This window comes from Gavia stellata, chromosome 11 (genome assembly GCF_030936135.1).
Source record: "Gavia stellata isolate bGavSte3 chromosome 11, bGavSte3.hap2, whole genome shotgun sequence".
NCBI classification, from domain to species: domain Eukaryota; kingdom Metazoa; phylum Chordata; class Aves; order Gaviiformes; family Gaviidae; genus Gavia; species Gavia stellata.
The window spans coordinates 8,431,972-8,449,198 of NC_082604.1; the positions used below are offsets into that span (position 1 = coordinate 8,431,972).

The 17,227-nt window shown below is 43.7% G+C and overlaps 1 protein-coding gene across 1 annotated transcript in view; it reads right to left on the minus strand.

Moving 5' to 3' along the window:
* SPSB4 (splA/ryanodine receptor domain and SOCS box containing 4) overlaps nucleotides 1-13,956 on the minus strand; it is an 87,285-nt gene extending 73,329 nt beyond the window's left edge. The window contains exon 1 of the mRNA XM_059822750.1: nucleotides 13,867-13,956. The gene's annotated coding sequence lies outside the window, so the exon portion shown is untranslated. The remainder of the gene's footprint in view (nucleotides 1-13,866) is intronic.
* Between the last annotated feature and the right edge of the window lie 3,271 nt (nucleotides 13,957-17,227).

A 17,227-nucleotide genomic window follows, 5' to 3' on the forward strand; every position in this document is an offset into this window, starting at 1 on the left:
AGGTTCAGTCACAGTATTATACGGGTGAATATATTCCAAGCCTGGTGAGTCTATGTAAATCAAGATGGAGCCCAGGTCTACGACCGGTTTTTCAGTGGCAGTATCATCATGAGGATGGGGATAAGGAGGAACACCCACTAACAGCAGCTCTTTTTTAATCACAAGGCTGCTGTAGGCTTACAAGACTCTACAAGAGATGGCTCCACTCTCATAGTGCCTGTCTGTATGTTTTGCAGTCAGTGGATGTGTTGAGAGCTTAGCCTCTCTACCTTTTTGTCTACAAAAAGACATTCCCTAACAGCTTAAAATTTGCAATGCTCTTGGAAAGGCAGAGATACTTTTGTCATTTTCTTTTAAGCCTTACTTTAATTATCAGTTGAATTGAAGCAGCAGCATACAAACAATACCTGTCAGATGCTCTCACCATTGGTGGGCCAGAAGCAAACCCACCAGATGCTGCAGCCCATTAGAGGCAGTTCCTGATCTGACCTGGATGCCTTTAATACTTCCAACAGTGCTGCCAAACTCCAGTGACAGAAACACATTGTGCCTCTGGCCAAACACAACAGACAAGAGTTGAAGATACTCTGTCCCCTGCAGCAAGTTGAACAGACTCAGAAGATGACGCCCAAAAAGGCTGTCTCGGACAAACCGCGGGTGATCTGTTGTAAGGGAGCCATGAACACACAGGGCTCAGGCCCATTCCCTCCACTCAGGATGGTGTTGGGAGAGGGGGAGGGAAGGGTTGGAGGGAACCCAGCCATTGTACTTGCACAAACATGTAGAAGATGAATACGCAAGAAGTTGTTCAATCTGAACAAAAGCGTATTCTTTTGTTTAATAGGAAAATAGGCTTACACAATCACACCATCTGCATCCCTCCTAACCCTTCCCCCTTAACTATTTCAGTCAATAGCCACCATCAGCCAAATTTGACACTACAGCAGCAGGCTCAAAGATAACTACGTTCCTACAGGAGGGGCAGCTGGGGAGAGGAAAGACATCTTGGACATGACGCCACAGAAGATCAGGCTGGGCTGTGAGTTCACATCTTGCCAAGCAACCCAGAAGAGAATGAGCTCACTTCAAAGCTGTAACTGCAGGCAAAGCGTCCTACAGATTTCAAGTTAAGTCAGCCACAAGACACAAATCCAGGAAGCAATGCTTCATTAGTCCTGCGGTTTTTAAAGTGACTTCTTTTAAAGAACAGAAATTAAGTAAACAGACTTTATATATCTTATATCTTAAGGAGCATCATCAAAAATCCAAATTACGTGGATGATTTTGTATTTCCCAGGTGAGGTGACAAATGAATTTACATACATCTTTTGAGCACTACCAAAAAGACAAACCAACTTCCTGCTAAATAAGTGTTTTCTCAAAAAAACCTCAACACTTTTTTTTAAGCCACAGCAATGAATTTCATCCATCTTAAACACACACCTCTGCTAAAGCCCATCTGTCAGTAGAGGACAATTGCACAGACAAATAAGAACGATGGCAAGTAATATCACAGAAACAAACTGCCTGAGCTCCAAGCAACAAAATTGATTTTCCTTATGCGCATAAAAGCTTTCCCATTTTACAGAGTAATATTTTCATTTGTGTTTGCTATTAATTTAGGAAATAGGGCACTTGGTAATGCAGGAGAGGCTGGGAAACGCCACAGGGATTTAAGGAGTTACAGATTTACAGCCAGTTATGTCCCCACATCAAGAGCCTGTGACTCTTCCTGAAGACACAAAGGACACTTTGGTGAGAACTCAGGATGGGTCTCACAGTGGTGAAGGATACGTGGAATGTTATTTTCTTTCTGGATCTTTCAATGTCCTAGAGCCAGACTAAGCGGAAAGGCTGCCTTTTCAAACAAATACTGTTCTACAGAGAAAAAGTATCCTAGACTGTTTCCAGTGTTAAAAATCAGAGAGGGCCTCCAACTAAGAAAAGCCATAGCGAAAGAAGTTGCTACTCTGAGTAGCATTTACATCTCTTTACTACTGACCTAACAGTGTACATCCTAGAAGAATTTCATGTTACAAGTGCCAACAATTCCAGGTATTTTTGACCACAGGAAGGTACTTTAAAAAACCCACACTAGACTTCCTATAGAGGTATGGATAAAAATAGATCAGCTTTGTGCCTACCTACAGGAGTCTCAACACAGACTATGATTTGTAAGCTCAAACACAAGGTCTGTGTTTCTCAAAGTAATAGTACTATTACTTACTATATTCTGTTCTGAATAGAACTGAGTTGATTAATACAAACGTCCTTCCAGAATCACTTTACATCTAACCAAGGTATTCACATCAGCATAAATGCAAATTTGCATTTATCAAGCAAACTATGGCTTACTGTTGCAAAAGACTTGGAAGCCACATACAAACCGCCCTACTCTGTTGAATGTAAAACCACACCGGATACTGCACAAACACTACAAATTGCATCAGTAGAGGAAAGCAAGTCCTTTGGCGAACAGGTTGAGAAAAAAGTATCTAAAGATACTAGAAGTCTGAGGGGTTTTAAGTTTCAAGCAGTCTTTCAAAAGACAAACTGACATGTACTTTTCCCAGAAGCATTGTGCGGACATGGAAATTGCTACTAGAATCATGGGATCAAGAGCGGTTGTGCATTTTTATATTTATCATTAACTGTTACAGTTTACAGTAAAGACAGATCAAAAACAGAGCCAAGTTTGAAGAAAATAATGTATGCAGTATGAAAGTTAAATGGAGTGTTAAAATCCAGAAGTTTACGAATTATTCTAACAACCTGAAGAATCTCTCTCATGAACAGCTATCTTCCCCCACAATGAGGGAAGGAATGAAGAACAGGTATTTTCAATTGCCCTGTGTATCATATTCAGAGATTTATGGCAATGGGCTTTCTGTTACAATCCCGGTCTTTCCAGTCTCCCTCTCCTTTCCACCCCTTCCCCTCCTCTTTTCCCTGAACATCCTATCTTCAGCTTCTTTAATACTGGGAAGTCACATGTGGCTTGCTTAATCATGCAGCCTTCCTGATAGACTTAAATCAGCTCTCATATTAGGACTCAACTATTCACAAAAAGCTGAAACATCCCCAAAATAATTACAATTAGGCAAGACTGGTTTATAAAAGCTAACTAGCTTTCAACAGTCATGGAGACAAGATTCTACACTAAACTCATCTCATTGCACAACAGAAGGAAAGACTTTATTTGTGTGTCCCTGTTGGGTTTTCTCTTCCTCTTAAGAATTAAGGCTTTGACTCTCTGCCACCTTCAGAGCTCTTTTCCATGTGAGTCTTCTTGATCTCACCCCAGAGGCTTCATCTTCACAACTAATCGGTATCAGAGGATGGCATTCAGAGCTAACCCTGCACCACAAAACAGCTCTGAAGTAGAGTAAAAGGCAAAGGGAAAAAAGGGCATACTCCTCCCTATTGAGGAAGGATTCATAATGATCTAATCAGGGGGGAACTTTCAATACTAGTAAAAAAATAAGGTAGTCAGTCTCCATTCAGTTGCACTGTGCAGAAATCACTATGATTTATGACTTCTGCCTAGATCCAACTGCAGAGAGGAAAAAAACCCACCCCTGTGTGTGCCTCTCATACTAAGCACACACCATCTCATGTCTGTGCAAGACACAGGAGCAACCAAGGCTGCCTGCTTTACACGGAAAAAATATTAAAGGAATTAATTCCTAAGGCAATGGGAAAATACTACATGGGAGAACTTCCAAGTCACAAATTCTGCTTATTCAAGCTAGGCTGCTTAATCAAGTTAATTGAAGGAATTAAGAAAGCATCTGGAAAGAACACATTCACCAACCAGTCTCTAGCCATTCCTGATCTTATATTACTCTTTCTGGGCGCAAGTTCCCCCACTGGCACAGTACAGTCTATCATCAGACATTACACTGATAACCATCCATTAGTTTTGCTAAGTATTGGTATGAAATTCAAACCTACTTTGGTTATTTATTTACAAGCTATTCACATACTGGATAGGAAGCAACTATATAATGCTTCATGTTAACACAAGAAGTGTAGCTGAATATTACAGTTACATATTAAAAATGACCAATAGAAGTAATAATTCTCTTCACAGAAAATTGTTTACTGAATTTTTGTTTGGTAAGATAAGCAGGACAGAAGCTTACACTCTTTAAAAATACAACTGATTAATATACAGTGGGGGAACAGGTAAGAACCCACGAGAATAACACGTTTTAAGTATCAGTCCCATAAATATAAAATTCAATTAAAATGTCATTCTAGAAAACACTGAGAACAGAGTTGGGACTGTCTTCTCTCTTTTGGAAGAAAAAACGATGATTTTTCTTCCCTGCTATTAAGGCAGAGTGATTAAAATGAAATATAATCCCCTTTATTTCAAAAGCTAATTATTACATGTAATAAAAATTTCTTTTTGCACCATAAGAGACCTAAACACAAGAATTTAATTCTACCAAGACCATCAACCCACACATCTTTCCTATAATACAGTAACTGCTTGAATTTTCCCTTACAATTATATTTATACAATAGGCTATCAGGCTCAGCTTTGATTTCAGCATACCACATTTCTTACCACTCAGGAAACCAAACACAGAACAGCTGTGGAAGCAGAAACCACTATATGCAAATATTCAGATCAAAAAAAGTACAAGCAGAAAATCCATTGTGAAGACCACTTCAGCGGGAACTCTGTGATGAAAGTTGTATTAAAACGCCAGTTATGCCTTGGTGTAAGGATATCCAAAGGAAGCATCCCACGCGTTTTCCACAAAGGGTATAAAGAGATGCCCGCTCTCCACAGTTTAGATGCTTGAATGAGTTAAGTGCCTAAGTTGTCTATATTGCCAGCATTGCTCCGGAGAAACTGAGCTGCTTGCTACGCTCACTACTATGTTTCCTGCATTGCTAATTCAGACATCTAAATTTAGATGCCAGATTTAGGCAGTCTTTCCAACACCCAAAACGAAAAGAAAAATACTTCTGCATTAATTCACTATCTTCATCCATTTGCAGAAGCAAACAGGATGTCCGGCCTCCACACACTGGAATTAAGTTACACGAACAATTAATCAATCTCAGCAACCTCTAGCTACAGGGAAAGAGAAATAGTCTCCCCCCCTCACCTCCTGAATAATTGCACACCAGGCAGCGTTCACTACTAAGTCACACTGCTGCCCAACCTCGGGCATAGCTCCCTCAAGTTCCGAACTATTTTACCATAGGGAAAACAAAGTCTAAAAATAAAGGGAATAAAGGGTGAGGATTGGCTTCTGTATTCATTAAGACTTCCTGCTTCAACACTCTCTATTAGCAGGATGTGGATGGAGTACAGCAGTAAAAGCTAGCTCACCAGTCAGTCTCATGTCCCTGGAGTGTTGATACACTTCAGCTTGAATTTCCCTTCAGTATCTTCTTCTAGCAGTCAAACTGAGATGGCCTGACACATATGGATTTTTTCTTCTCTTGCACTGTCATTCAACATTGCTAGAAAGAGGTGCATATGAGTAAAAATAAACTGTTGATTCTTGTTACAGGGTCTAAGGGTAGGAAACGCAAGCCAATTATCAATGCTGTATGTGGCTCACTGAAAAAAAAAAAGTAAACTGAAGGACCACTGTATCCGTAGAGATGAATTCAAGGCAGCAGCCTCATGCACTTTCTCCCATCCCGAGACAGCTTATTGAGGTGAGGAAAGGTATGTTACCACGTCAGTGCTGACTTCTCACAGGAGTCTGTGCATCACAGAAGCATCTTACAGCAACTCTGAGTTTCATTTGTGCACCCTGCCTATGAAGTCCATTTTCACTCCCCATTTCATTTCTAAATCCTGATGAATACTTAAGCTTAGTCCCTTTGACAAATTAAACGCCTTTTCTCCAGGTGCACCTCCAAGAACTTGTGCTGTTGAACATTCCACACCCTCCCTCCTCCTGCTACACCCACGCTTCAGTACATGGCTGTCGGGAGAGTTATTGTACAGGCGAGCCTCTCTTCCCTTCCTTTTCTCCACCAACACATTTTACTTCACACACCATTAATATGAACATTAAGAAACTTCAGAACAACCAGTACATATTCCAGGTTTCATGCCCATGCTTGTTTAATATATTTGTTATATTTAAACCTCAAAGGATAAGATAGGATACATGTTGTAACAAATCCTTCCTGAGCACATTCTCACATCTTTGGTAGATGATCATTGGGCTTACAACACTGCATCTTAGTCTAAACAAGCCATCAGCGAACCACGTGTAAGATTTTCTAGACTACTGGAAGCAGTTACGTCAGCACTGACCGAAGTACAAAGGAACTTCTTTATTTTATGTTTTAATGATTTTAAATAATCAGCAGCCTCAATGCACTATTTGCCTTTGAATACCAAAGATGATAGAAAATACATCCTTTTTATCTTGCAACACCAAAACCAAGGACTATATAAATATTTAGTGAATGATCAGTACATTCTGAGTTAGAAGTGAGAATATCACAGTATTACCCAGATGTTAACGGCATCAGCGACTGACAATACTGAAACACAGCGACACAACCAATAGCTGGCACAAACCAGGTGCAATACTAATATGCACCAACGCAGTCAAAATGAGGTCGGGATGGCAATGTTTGCTGTCTTTCATACGCTTTGATGTGTCACCATCTTTAGTTCCAACAACTTCTGTCATCTCTGACACGCTTAATAACAGTTTTCAACAACAACAGGGAAAACAGTATTTTGGCTTCTTTATGCTGCATCATAATTCATGAAAGCAAAACTACATAACATACCTAAACCTCCTTGCAAGGTCACAGGACCAAAATAACCACCTAGATGCTGTGGGCTACAGACAGGGACTTCGCTAAAGCATAGGATGAAACCATCAACACTCAGAATTTAATTTATCAACAGTCTCGGGTTTAACACATGCCCAAGGGCATGCTGCTGCTTCTTTCCTATACAAAGGATAAAATAATGACCCTGCTCAAGTGAACTAGCTGGAGCCCAAAATATTCCCAGGGCCTTGAAAAAGTTCAGCACGTGCTAGTATCACACACTGAGGTCCTCAATTTAAGTCCAAGTAGACCAGTGATAAACTGTGGGGAACAGATACTCAATTCCCCACGCAAATATGTTACACAAATCTGAAAAAAATATCTACAAGTCAATCTTTTTACAGGTTAAATAAGGATAAACTTTGAAGATAACCAAACAAATGGAGCAGTTAAATTTTAGTTTTAATGGTCTTTTTTTAACCTCAACTAAGTGTCTCTTTCAGCCAGAAAAGCAAATAATAAAACACAAACAATACCATAAAGATCAGATTTAAATTTTCACTCTTAAATCCCCAGATTAGCTAGGCTGAATTTTGGGATCATTTTTAACTCGAGCCAACAATTCACCTGAGTGAAGTCAAATACAGGATGCACTACAAAATTATATGTAATGACATCACTGAGCAAGGAATACTAGTACGAAAAAATTAGTATTTGAGCTTTATTTTAAAGCAACTATTTGCTTCAAAACACTACAATAATTCTGCTGCCAAAAATACACGACAACCTTTGGCAAGGAACACAGCAGAGCTTATTCTGGAAACAGAGTCTAAAATACTTAACTTGGAAAACAAAGTTTCAAAAGTATCAGTACTGGCCCCCCAAATTGTTCTGTACATCAAAGCTACCCTTAAAGTATTTCTCAAAACAAGAAAACTTTTACGATTTAGCTAGTAACTTACAAAATAGTTAAAGTTCTGAATTAAAAATTCCCTTCTAACACTTAATCCAACTATTTCCTTGGCTACACATAGGTTTGACTGTCACAGCATTTTCTCACCTTTGAAGTAATACAGTCATCACTGACAAAATTGTGCATTGTGTGGCTTCTATCAAAAACAGTTTAATTATGAAATAAGCTCAAGACTTTGGGGAATAGATCAGTGTTCAAATATAACAATGGCCACTTTTTTCCAAGGCATTTCTGGCCCTCCTTCGTAAAACTATTTTTCAGAATATCTTTAAAGAAAAACAAAAAAACAGACTCATAGATCACGACCATGCCTACGATCACCACTTAGGGATTTCTGTGGACAGCACATTGTCAGTATGAAATGTACCACTGACGTATATACTTCGTGCAACAAGACTTTCTTTTAAAGTGATGACCTCCAATATCTAACAAAAAATGTAGGCCTCCACTGGAGGGAACTTATTTCTGCATTCATAGAACAAGAGATGGAGGAGAAACAGTAAAAATGAAATGGCAGTTGAGTATCTCAACCTTTCCGCAGTTTTGAAAAATCCCACCTTTTTTCATGCCTAAGGCTATGCAAATGGTCTCACATGATTAACGCCCCCTTGAAAGAGCAATTCTAAGTAAAAGCCAATTTTTAAATATTCAAGAAACACCACTTTTAACAAAGGCTACTGAATTTAAAAAGAAATGGAAACAGCATTGCTCAGACTACTGAATATTGCAGTCGAATCACAAGAAAAACCGAAACTCCCATGAGGTGGCTGCTGCTGCGAGGTGTAAAAGGAGCTTGAATGGTCTCTAGGTACTGGCCTCACTTCCCGCCCCCACCCCGAGCTTTGCTGCATTCAGGTACCAAGCAGAAAAACCACTCATGAAATACAATAGCAAAATGCAAGTCAGCAGTCCTTACTGTAGATCTTTATTGCAGCCTCAAGACCGGGTTGTTCCAGGCTGCCTAGCCCACCGGCAGCAAGCTCAGCAGCTACCCCACCAAGGGGAGGTTTCGGAAGACAGAGCTATTGCAATTCAGACCCTGGTTAGGTTCCTGGGCATGGACCTGTTTCTGCAGCAAGGAAACCCTCATTCTTCCGACAAGACAGCGTAAACACGGGCAATCTTTCCTCTCCCTCAAAAGCCCTCTGCAAGATCTTCTTTGGGTATTGTTAATATAGAAAGGGACCGCCCAGTCTAACAGAAGACAAGCACACACCAGACTTTAGTGATAGGGTAAAATGAGAAAGGCAGTATTAGAACAAGCTTTTGGAAGTGCACATACTTAAATCAAGAAAGCAAACTCAACTAAAGAGTCTGCTGTACAGCTCTGAAAGAATTAGTTTGCAATCAGCTAAAAGATGGATTTCATACGTTGCCGCGCTTCGTGCTGCACACCAAAGTGTACTTGTCACTTCAGCCTCTGACAAATCCTCAAAGATAAAGTTGCTAAGTCATCTGCGCCCTGCAGTGCAACGCAATAAAACCTGTCATCTGACACCAGTCATGAGCAGGATTAGTCAGTGATGTTCAACCCAAAGAGATACAGAATAAGCAGAGAAAAATGGAAAATTAAACAAACTACTGCTCAGTATTGGTCTGAGTTCAAGTGACTTCAGTATGAACAGATTTAGGTCAAAGCTGAGCACCCATGTTTAGCCTTGATACTCCACTTCTTGCTAAGGAAGAAAATCAAATATAAACTCTTTCATGTTTTTTTGCTACGGACAAAACACAGCAAATTGTGTTAAATTTCTGTAATTCAGTCACTATATCCATTAGGAGCTGCACTGCATTGGCCTCTGAGGCAAAGACGACATTCCTTTAAAAAAAGACACACACGCACCCCAAATACAAATATATATATAAACATAGGCTTACCTATATAGGCTAGTACCTGTCACTACTCCATTTTTGGTCCAAAAAGAACCAAAGGAAGGAAAGAAGTGAGCTCTACCCAATGTTCCTGATGGACAGGCCCAGTCTTCAACAGAGCAGAGGTAGCCAAAATATAGCCATCAGATTTTCATCAAATATTGCCCGTCAAATTGCAACTGCAGTTCTTAGCTCGAAGTCGTGGCACCCCATGAGCACTGTTCTCTGTTATGCAGCACCACTCCCAAGACATAACCCACGTTTTTCTTGTTCTCCTCTTTGATGCATTTTTCCATGCTGCCACCAAGGCTACCAGGGCACACTGTTTTCTTTAAGCTTTGCTTTAAAATTAAATCTCTTCAGGGCAAGGATTTTTCCTTGCCAGGTCATGGATGCTACCCATTACACACTGTCAGCTTTCCACACACAAAAAAAACCAGACCCCAATTCTATCACCACACAATCTAAAGGACTGTGGGCTGTAAAGCAGTGCAAGAGCTGAGGCAAGGCAAAGGCATTTCCTGACATCGTACTGGACATCACCTCAAAGTGGGATTCAGATAGCACCCACCATTTCAAATACTTTTACCTTGGGGAGAGCACAGGTCAAGTACACAGCTGTCTTCAAGCAACAGTAGCTTAAACAGTGTAACAAAATAACAGTGCAACAAAATAACACAGTAAAGGACAACAGTTGATTGTTCATTATTAGTAAACTCCAGATTCAGCCCTTTTGGAGCGGCACTCCTTAGTATATTAGTAGGATATGGCCTACCAACCGTGTTAGTGATACACACACACCTTTTCAAAGCAAAAAAGCAAATAAGCAAAACACCCCAACCAACCAACCCCCACAAACAACCTGAGCATAAGTTGAGTAAAGTTAAAGAAATCTGAAGCCATAAACTACTCTTCCAGGAAGCGCGTGATGCATTAATATCTTATGCTACAGCACAGCCATACGTCAGCTAATAGAGTTCTCCATTGCCTAAACTGCGTGTTAAAAAGACAGCTTTAAGCCATCCTTGAAGGATGTGTGTGCTGCAGGGAGTGACGCAGATTCACTAGCATGTATACAATCCCACAAAAGATACGTGTGGGCGAGGTAGCTATCTGGTCTAGCAAGTTTCAACCCAGGGCACATGTTTATTTTCAACATGTTACTTATTTCCAACACCAGTAACTTCCAGAATTATCAGCAAATATTATTTAGGTACACATAGTAACCTTACATTGAGTTTAGACTTCAAAAAATTGGTTAGCTGTTCAACAGACAGCCTTAAGCATTGCCTTCATCACAGAAAATGGCTTAATAAATACTTTGAGACCCCAGGACAACATGTATAGCCTACATCTCCATCAGCTTCAAGTTGCGTAGTGTATTAACATAGCTCAGCAAGCCCACCCTAAATTAGCTGCATCCATCTAAACAGAGTTTTGCCAGCATGGAGCCCTTCACTGCTCGAGCCACGAGCCCAGGTTTGCTTCCTGGGTGGCATCAGGAAGGCAGGCAACCCCGCAATACCAGCCTCTGCTCCTCCCTACCATCAGTCTTGCGTTGGCCTTAAGCCAGGATTTATGAAGTCCAGCAACATTTACGTCAAAACTCTATCCTGGGAAACCTGCTAAAATGAAAATACATCTAGATTTCCTTTACGCAGGCATTCTATTAAGAAGAGTGCATTTATCCTCACTAAGCGAGGGAGGAAATGGAAGTGAGTATCAAGGCCATTCTGCGTTACCATTATTCAAGCTGGGATTTACTGTGCCTGGAAGTACTCTGAAAGCCTCAAATTCGCACTGAAGGGATGTTGCCCCAGCACAAAAAGAATCAAGGAAAGGATATCAGTAATGAGCAGCCAAGCAGGCTAAAGAGATAAAACAGCTAAAACACAGCATGGCTTACAGAACTTGAATCTGGTAAAAGCATCCCTCCTTCTATCCTCCTCTTCTTGGCCAAGAAGAATTAAGAAGATGGGACAGCTGGGTATCTAACATGATGTTGCTGATCACTTTAACCAAGTATTTTTAACAACTAACATCTCAGAAAAACACGCTCTGCTTTCTTCCTCGATTGCTGTCACTATGCCTCAAATGTGTAGGCAAAACAGCTCCTCAAAGGAAAAACTCTCCAGCTGTCTGAATTAAGAAAAGACAACTCAAAGTAACCATCACACACAGTTCTGCAACATGGCATCGAGTTCCACTGTGAAAATTATTTTTCCTTCCCCACAAAAAGAGGACAATGACCTATACACACAAGAGAGGCAAACAGTGATTGTGAAGGAAAAAGAGACAAAACCAGCTTGCTCGATTTTTCTTGGTAGATGGAAAATCCATTACAGAAGTTTACACAGCAATAATGAAGCCTGACAAGTTAATAAGTTGACATTTGTGGAGTCACAGGAGAGATGGCCCATCGTTCAGAAATTCTTGTGCTGCACAAACGCGAGTCACAAAAGTAACTGTAATTTGGTCAAACCAAAAATCAGAAGTTCTGGTCCTTTCAAGAAGCAAAATACTCGATTAGTACTTCACTAGGGAAGGGTTGTGCTTCTACGCAAAAAAAACAAAAACCGCACAACTCTGAAAAGCTCCTTGCAAAAAGGTGGCACTGCTTTATTACCCCCAAGCCCCAAAGCCTGTCGAACAGGAAGCCTGGTGTTGCAAATGTCACTTCAGCCAGCTTTGAAAAGACAAACAGAAGTCCAGTGAGCACACTGGTAGGATGGTATCGGTGTGAGCACAGGGCTCTCCAAGCCTAACAGCGCCAGCATGTACTTCCAGAGCAACACCCACATGAGGGCCTCAGCAAGGCACAAAGCTGTGAAGTTTTATCATCCTTGTGACTCAGGGAAGCACCCGGCCTCCCTTCAGCCCTGGCAGGGACACTGAGGCACAGGTCGGTCATCCAAGGACATCCAGAGTCAGCAGCAAGACACCGAGGAGTGTTAGCGACCAAGAAAACCAGACTTCCATTACCAAGGCCAGTTATAAAACTTCCGCCTGCAGTGACGAGAATGTACGGTATCTGGCATTACTCTGTCAGCAGCACCAAATAACCTAACGGCAATTTAATATTGATGTCCCTGACCGGCTGCTTTAGTTACAGAAACAACATTAAAAATGTAGCATCCTTTGAGATATGCTGCGCGAGCCAGGCCAGTTTCAGCCACAAGCACCAAGAGTAACTCTTTGGGGCTGTTTTTTCCCCAGGAGGACAAGCTGTTTCGCAATGTGGAGATATCTTATCAGGGATTGCTTCTGTCACCAAAGGCAAACAGAGCACTGTGAAAACACCAGTTATGACTGAAGCACCGAAGGGCTGTAGCCAACATGAAACCAGCGACTGAAGTAGCAGCCGGCCACCTCTCTATATAGGACGCTTTCCCCCCCGTAGCAGTCTACACTCTTAGGTCCTGCACACAAAGAAATAAAAGTGACTTGCTGCCAGCATGGGCGCTGCCACATCAACTTCCTCGGCTGCCCTTACACCGACGCCCTCTCTTCAGGAACGACTGGGACTGCGAGGGCAGCGATCCGCTCCCCAGCCCCTGCTCCTTCTGCAGCAACAGCCACCCGCCAGGGAGGGCAAACCCAGCCGCCTGCCTGGGAGCTCTCGGGCAAACCCAGCCGCCTGCCTGGGAGCTCTCGGGCAAACCCAGCCGCCTGCCTGGGAGCTCTCGGGCAAACCCAGCCGCCTGCCTGGGAGCTCTCGGGCAAACCCAGCCGCCTGCCTGGGAGCTCTCACAAGTAACGTGAGGGCCAATTCAGTCGACACCTTTCTTTGTTGAAACCCAAGTCTCGCATACAAATTCGGGCTTGACTTGACAAAGGTTCAGCTTGCCTCTCACCCTTGCTGGGAAGATAGTTCAGTATTTCAGATCTGTCTGAACAGTTGAACTGAGGTCTGGCTTTTACTGATGGAAAAAGCACCGAGTAATCACTGTAAAATATTACCTTGTGGCAATCATTAGGCAAGAGGTTTTGCTTTCACCAGCGCAAAGTCAAATAAACTCAGTTTATAAGAAACGTAAATCTTTAGATACCTAACATCTAGAAATAATTCTCTTTTATAGCTCAGGAGACTAATTTCTATTGTAAAACATTTCATTATAAACCAGGAAACGTTTCAGAAGTGTATTTCTTTAAACAGCACTGCTTAAAAAAAACCAAAACTCGTCTCCACATACTGTGTAACTCAACAGAGAATTCCCACGAACAGAAGAACCCACGCATGGCAAACTTACCATAAAAACCCATCAAAGCACCTCTTTCGACCCGTTATGCGCGCAGGAAGCGAATCCAGAGGGAGAGACGCGAATCCCAAGTAAACAAACTCAGAACCCAGCCGCCGTGACTTGCAGGAGTATCCCCCTCACACGGTCCTCCCCCCGGGAGGGAGACGGATCCCAGCCGCCGACTTCCAGCAACTGCCGCCGCGCCAGGGCGAGCCGCTGCCCCGAGGAGGCGGGGAGGGGGGAAGCCGGGAGGCGCCGCGGCCCGGCACCGAGGCGGGCGCGGCGCCCGGGGGGCTGCGGGCGGCTCCGGGGCTCGGGGCGGCGCAGCCCCGCTCCGCTCGGCTCCGCTCGGCTGGGCCGGCCCGGGCCGCCCGGGAGCCCCGCCCGGTGCCGGCGGTGAGGCGGGAGGGCGGCCTGTGGCGGCTACCGGGCTTTGTCCGCGCTGCCTCCCCCTGGGCCGCCCGCCGCCGCCTCATGCGAGAGCCGGCGCAGCTGGGGAGCGCGGCGAGCGCCGTGCCCCCTCGCGAAAGCCGATCCCGCTGATCTCATCACCGCGGGTTACTAATCCAATGACCGGGGAATTAACAACAGATGGCGACGCCCCTTCCCCCCGCCCCGGCCCGGCCCGGCCCCCGCGGACACAGAGCGGCGCGCGAGCCGGCGCCCGCCGCCCCCCGAGCCGGGCGGCGCCCCCCCCCCCCGCTCCCCGCAGCGCGGCCGGGCCGCCCCGCGAGCCCCCGCCGCCCCCGCGAGCCCCCGCGCGACACGCGCCCTCGGGCACCTACAAACTTTTCCTCAAAGACAGGACGCGGCGCCGCCGCCGCCGAAGCCCTTCGGGCGAGAGGGAGCGGGCGCGGTGCGCGGCGCTGCGCGGCCCGGGAGGCGGCTTAGCACCTCCGGGGAAAGCCACCGTCCGCCTTCCCGCTCGCCTCTCTGAAGGGGAAGCAACAGGAAAACGCCACAAATCCTGCTAGTGGGTTCCTGCTGGCACCTCAGGGCCTGCAAGGGAGAGCTGGAGCGAGGGAAGGGGCAGAGATTGCACATGGGCTTAGCATAAACAAAGCATGTATATTCTTGGGGGGGGGGTGGGTTTGCATTATTTGATCTCTCTAGGCCATATACATGCAGATGAAGCTCTAATTACACTTCTGGATGCCAAAACCAAACACTTCTAGGGGAGCATCGAGTCTCTACACGGCTACAGGCAAAGCAAGTCCTGTCAAACAAGCGCAGGTTACAGAACAGTCGAAAGGCAAGCGCTTCCATCACTGCTCATTAATATCGGTACATACCAACCTGAAAATCAGTCTTTTCCAGCCCTAATAATCTCTGGGTCTAAACCCGCCCCTGCCAGGAACACTAGCGCAGGTTTACTCAGATGTCAGGTTTTCCCTCCTCACACACACAGCGCCTGGGTTAGAGCCGGAGACAAGAAAAGTCGGATGCTGCTTCTCCTCACGCTGTCTAGGCACTTTCCACCCCAAAACTAGATTAACCTCTCTCAGAGACTTTAGAGCAGTCTGTAAAGGTGACATGAAATAACTGTCTCTTGCAGGACGAGACAATTAAAAAAAAAAAAACTTACAAAGGTGAAGAACGTAGATTAGGAAGTATTTTTCCTTATAGTCTGCTGTTCCACCTCTGCTTTATACTTCTGGTGATGGAGAAGGCAAGATTCCCCCCCCCCCCCCCCGCTCTTTCATGGTGATATTTATTTCTACATCATTTTTATTTCTTTTACTAAAATCTTCAGACAGGCTTTTAGCAAAGAACTGAGCCAGACAAGAGAAATACCCATGCTTAGACCATAAAAAAATGGAGAGGAAATTCTGCAAATTCTTTGAGAGTCTTCAGTCAAGAAACCCGCAGTACAAGCTGCAGTCAAACCGGCCGTGTGTTTCACACATGCCATGTGGGCACAAAAAGACAAAAAGCGTCAGATAATGGCAGCGTGCATTCTGTGGGGACCTGGAGGTGCCTCCGGGGGTCAGACGCTCCATAACCCCGCCTAAATATTTTAGAAGAGAGCGCTAAACTCAAGTTCCTCTCCAGGCCCTGCATACACGCCCGTGCCCCCAGCCTTTAGGATAACTGGTAGAAGTACAGTAAAGAGAAAACAAAGGATGAATGGGAGTTTTCTATATGCTCCGCAGTTCTTTAAGCCTAGAAAAGGCTTTCTGCTGCTTCCCATTCCCTCAGGCGGTCTTTGACTGGTTTATATACACACACGTGGAAGCCTTGCAACGAGTAGTCGAGTAGTCGTCTGTGCTCTTTACTAGTGGACAAGTTACCAAATTTAAATCCTCCTCTTGGTTGTGAGCAGCAGCTAATACCTGTTCCACAGCACTCATTTGGGAGAGGAGCCCTAGAACAGGCAACGTTTGAACAAAGTAAGTGGGGTAAGCCTGTGCCTTGAAAGATGTTTTGCTTTCTTTTCCTCAGTTTTTAACAGACTTATTTCTCTTACACACTTTCCCAAAGCAGCAGTGTCTCCTAACACTTTTTTTGGCAGGAAGCAGTATGTTTTCCAGTGTAAAATGGGATGTGGTCCTTCATGTCTGTGCCAGGCTTGATGCAAAAAACTTGGAATGACTTTCTACATGGCTTGTAATACTAATTCTACAGAAGAAGATTAAAGAAATCACATTAGAAATCAACTTTTGTATCTTTTCAGCCAGCTTTAGACACTTAGGTCTGAAAACTGAACAATGCAGAGATCAATCAGGCAGCACAGAATTTTGGGAACACACTTCATGTGCAAATGTAAAAACACTTGAGGGTGTAGAAAGTGTCATTTTGATTAATGAGAGCTAGAACATGCTATCTGTGTACAGATGAGAATGTATATGCGCCTCTCCACAGGGCTCATTAAAAGAATAGGAAACAATCACATTTTAAAATATTAACACAATTTTAAAACAGACTTTGAGCACTAGATACAGCCAGTTCTTTTGAGCTGATCTCCTATAATACCTGGGAAGGTGAGGAAGAGGCACACATTAGTATAACATTACAAACCTTTCAGGATAAACTCTGTGACACAAAAGCAACAAAATGAACCATTTGGTACAGTTCCTGAAGTGGCGCACCGTGAAGGGCAGAACCCAGGCTGTATCATAAGCACTGTGCATTACTCAGATTCCCCAAGTCTTCCACTGGTTTAGATTTACCTCATAAAACTAAAATCACAGTCATAAAGGAAATCTTAAGGATAATGTGCATTTCTCTATGTGACTGGGAAACACCACCGTTAGGTGGTGAGAGGCAGGTGAGAAATCTTCTGCCTCTCCTATCTGCTTGGAATTGCTGGGCAGACAGTTGAGACTAAAAGTTGCCCACTGCTGCCCATGAAAGAATAAGTACAGTTACA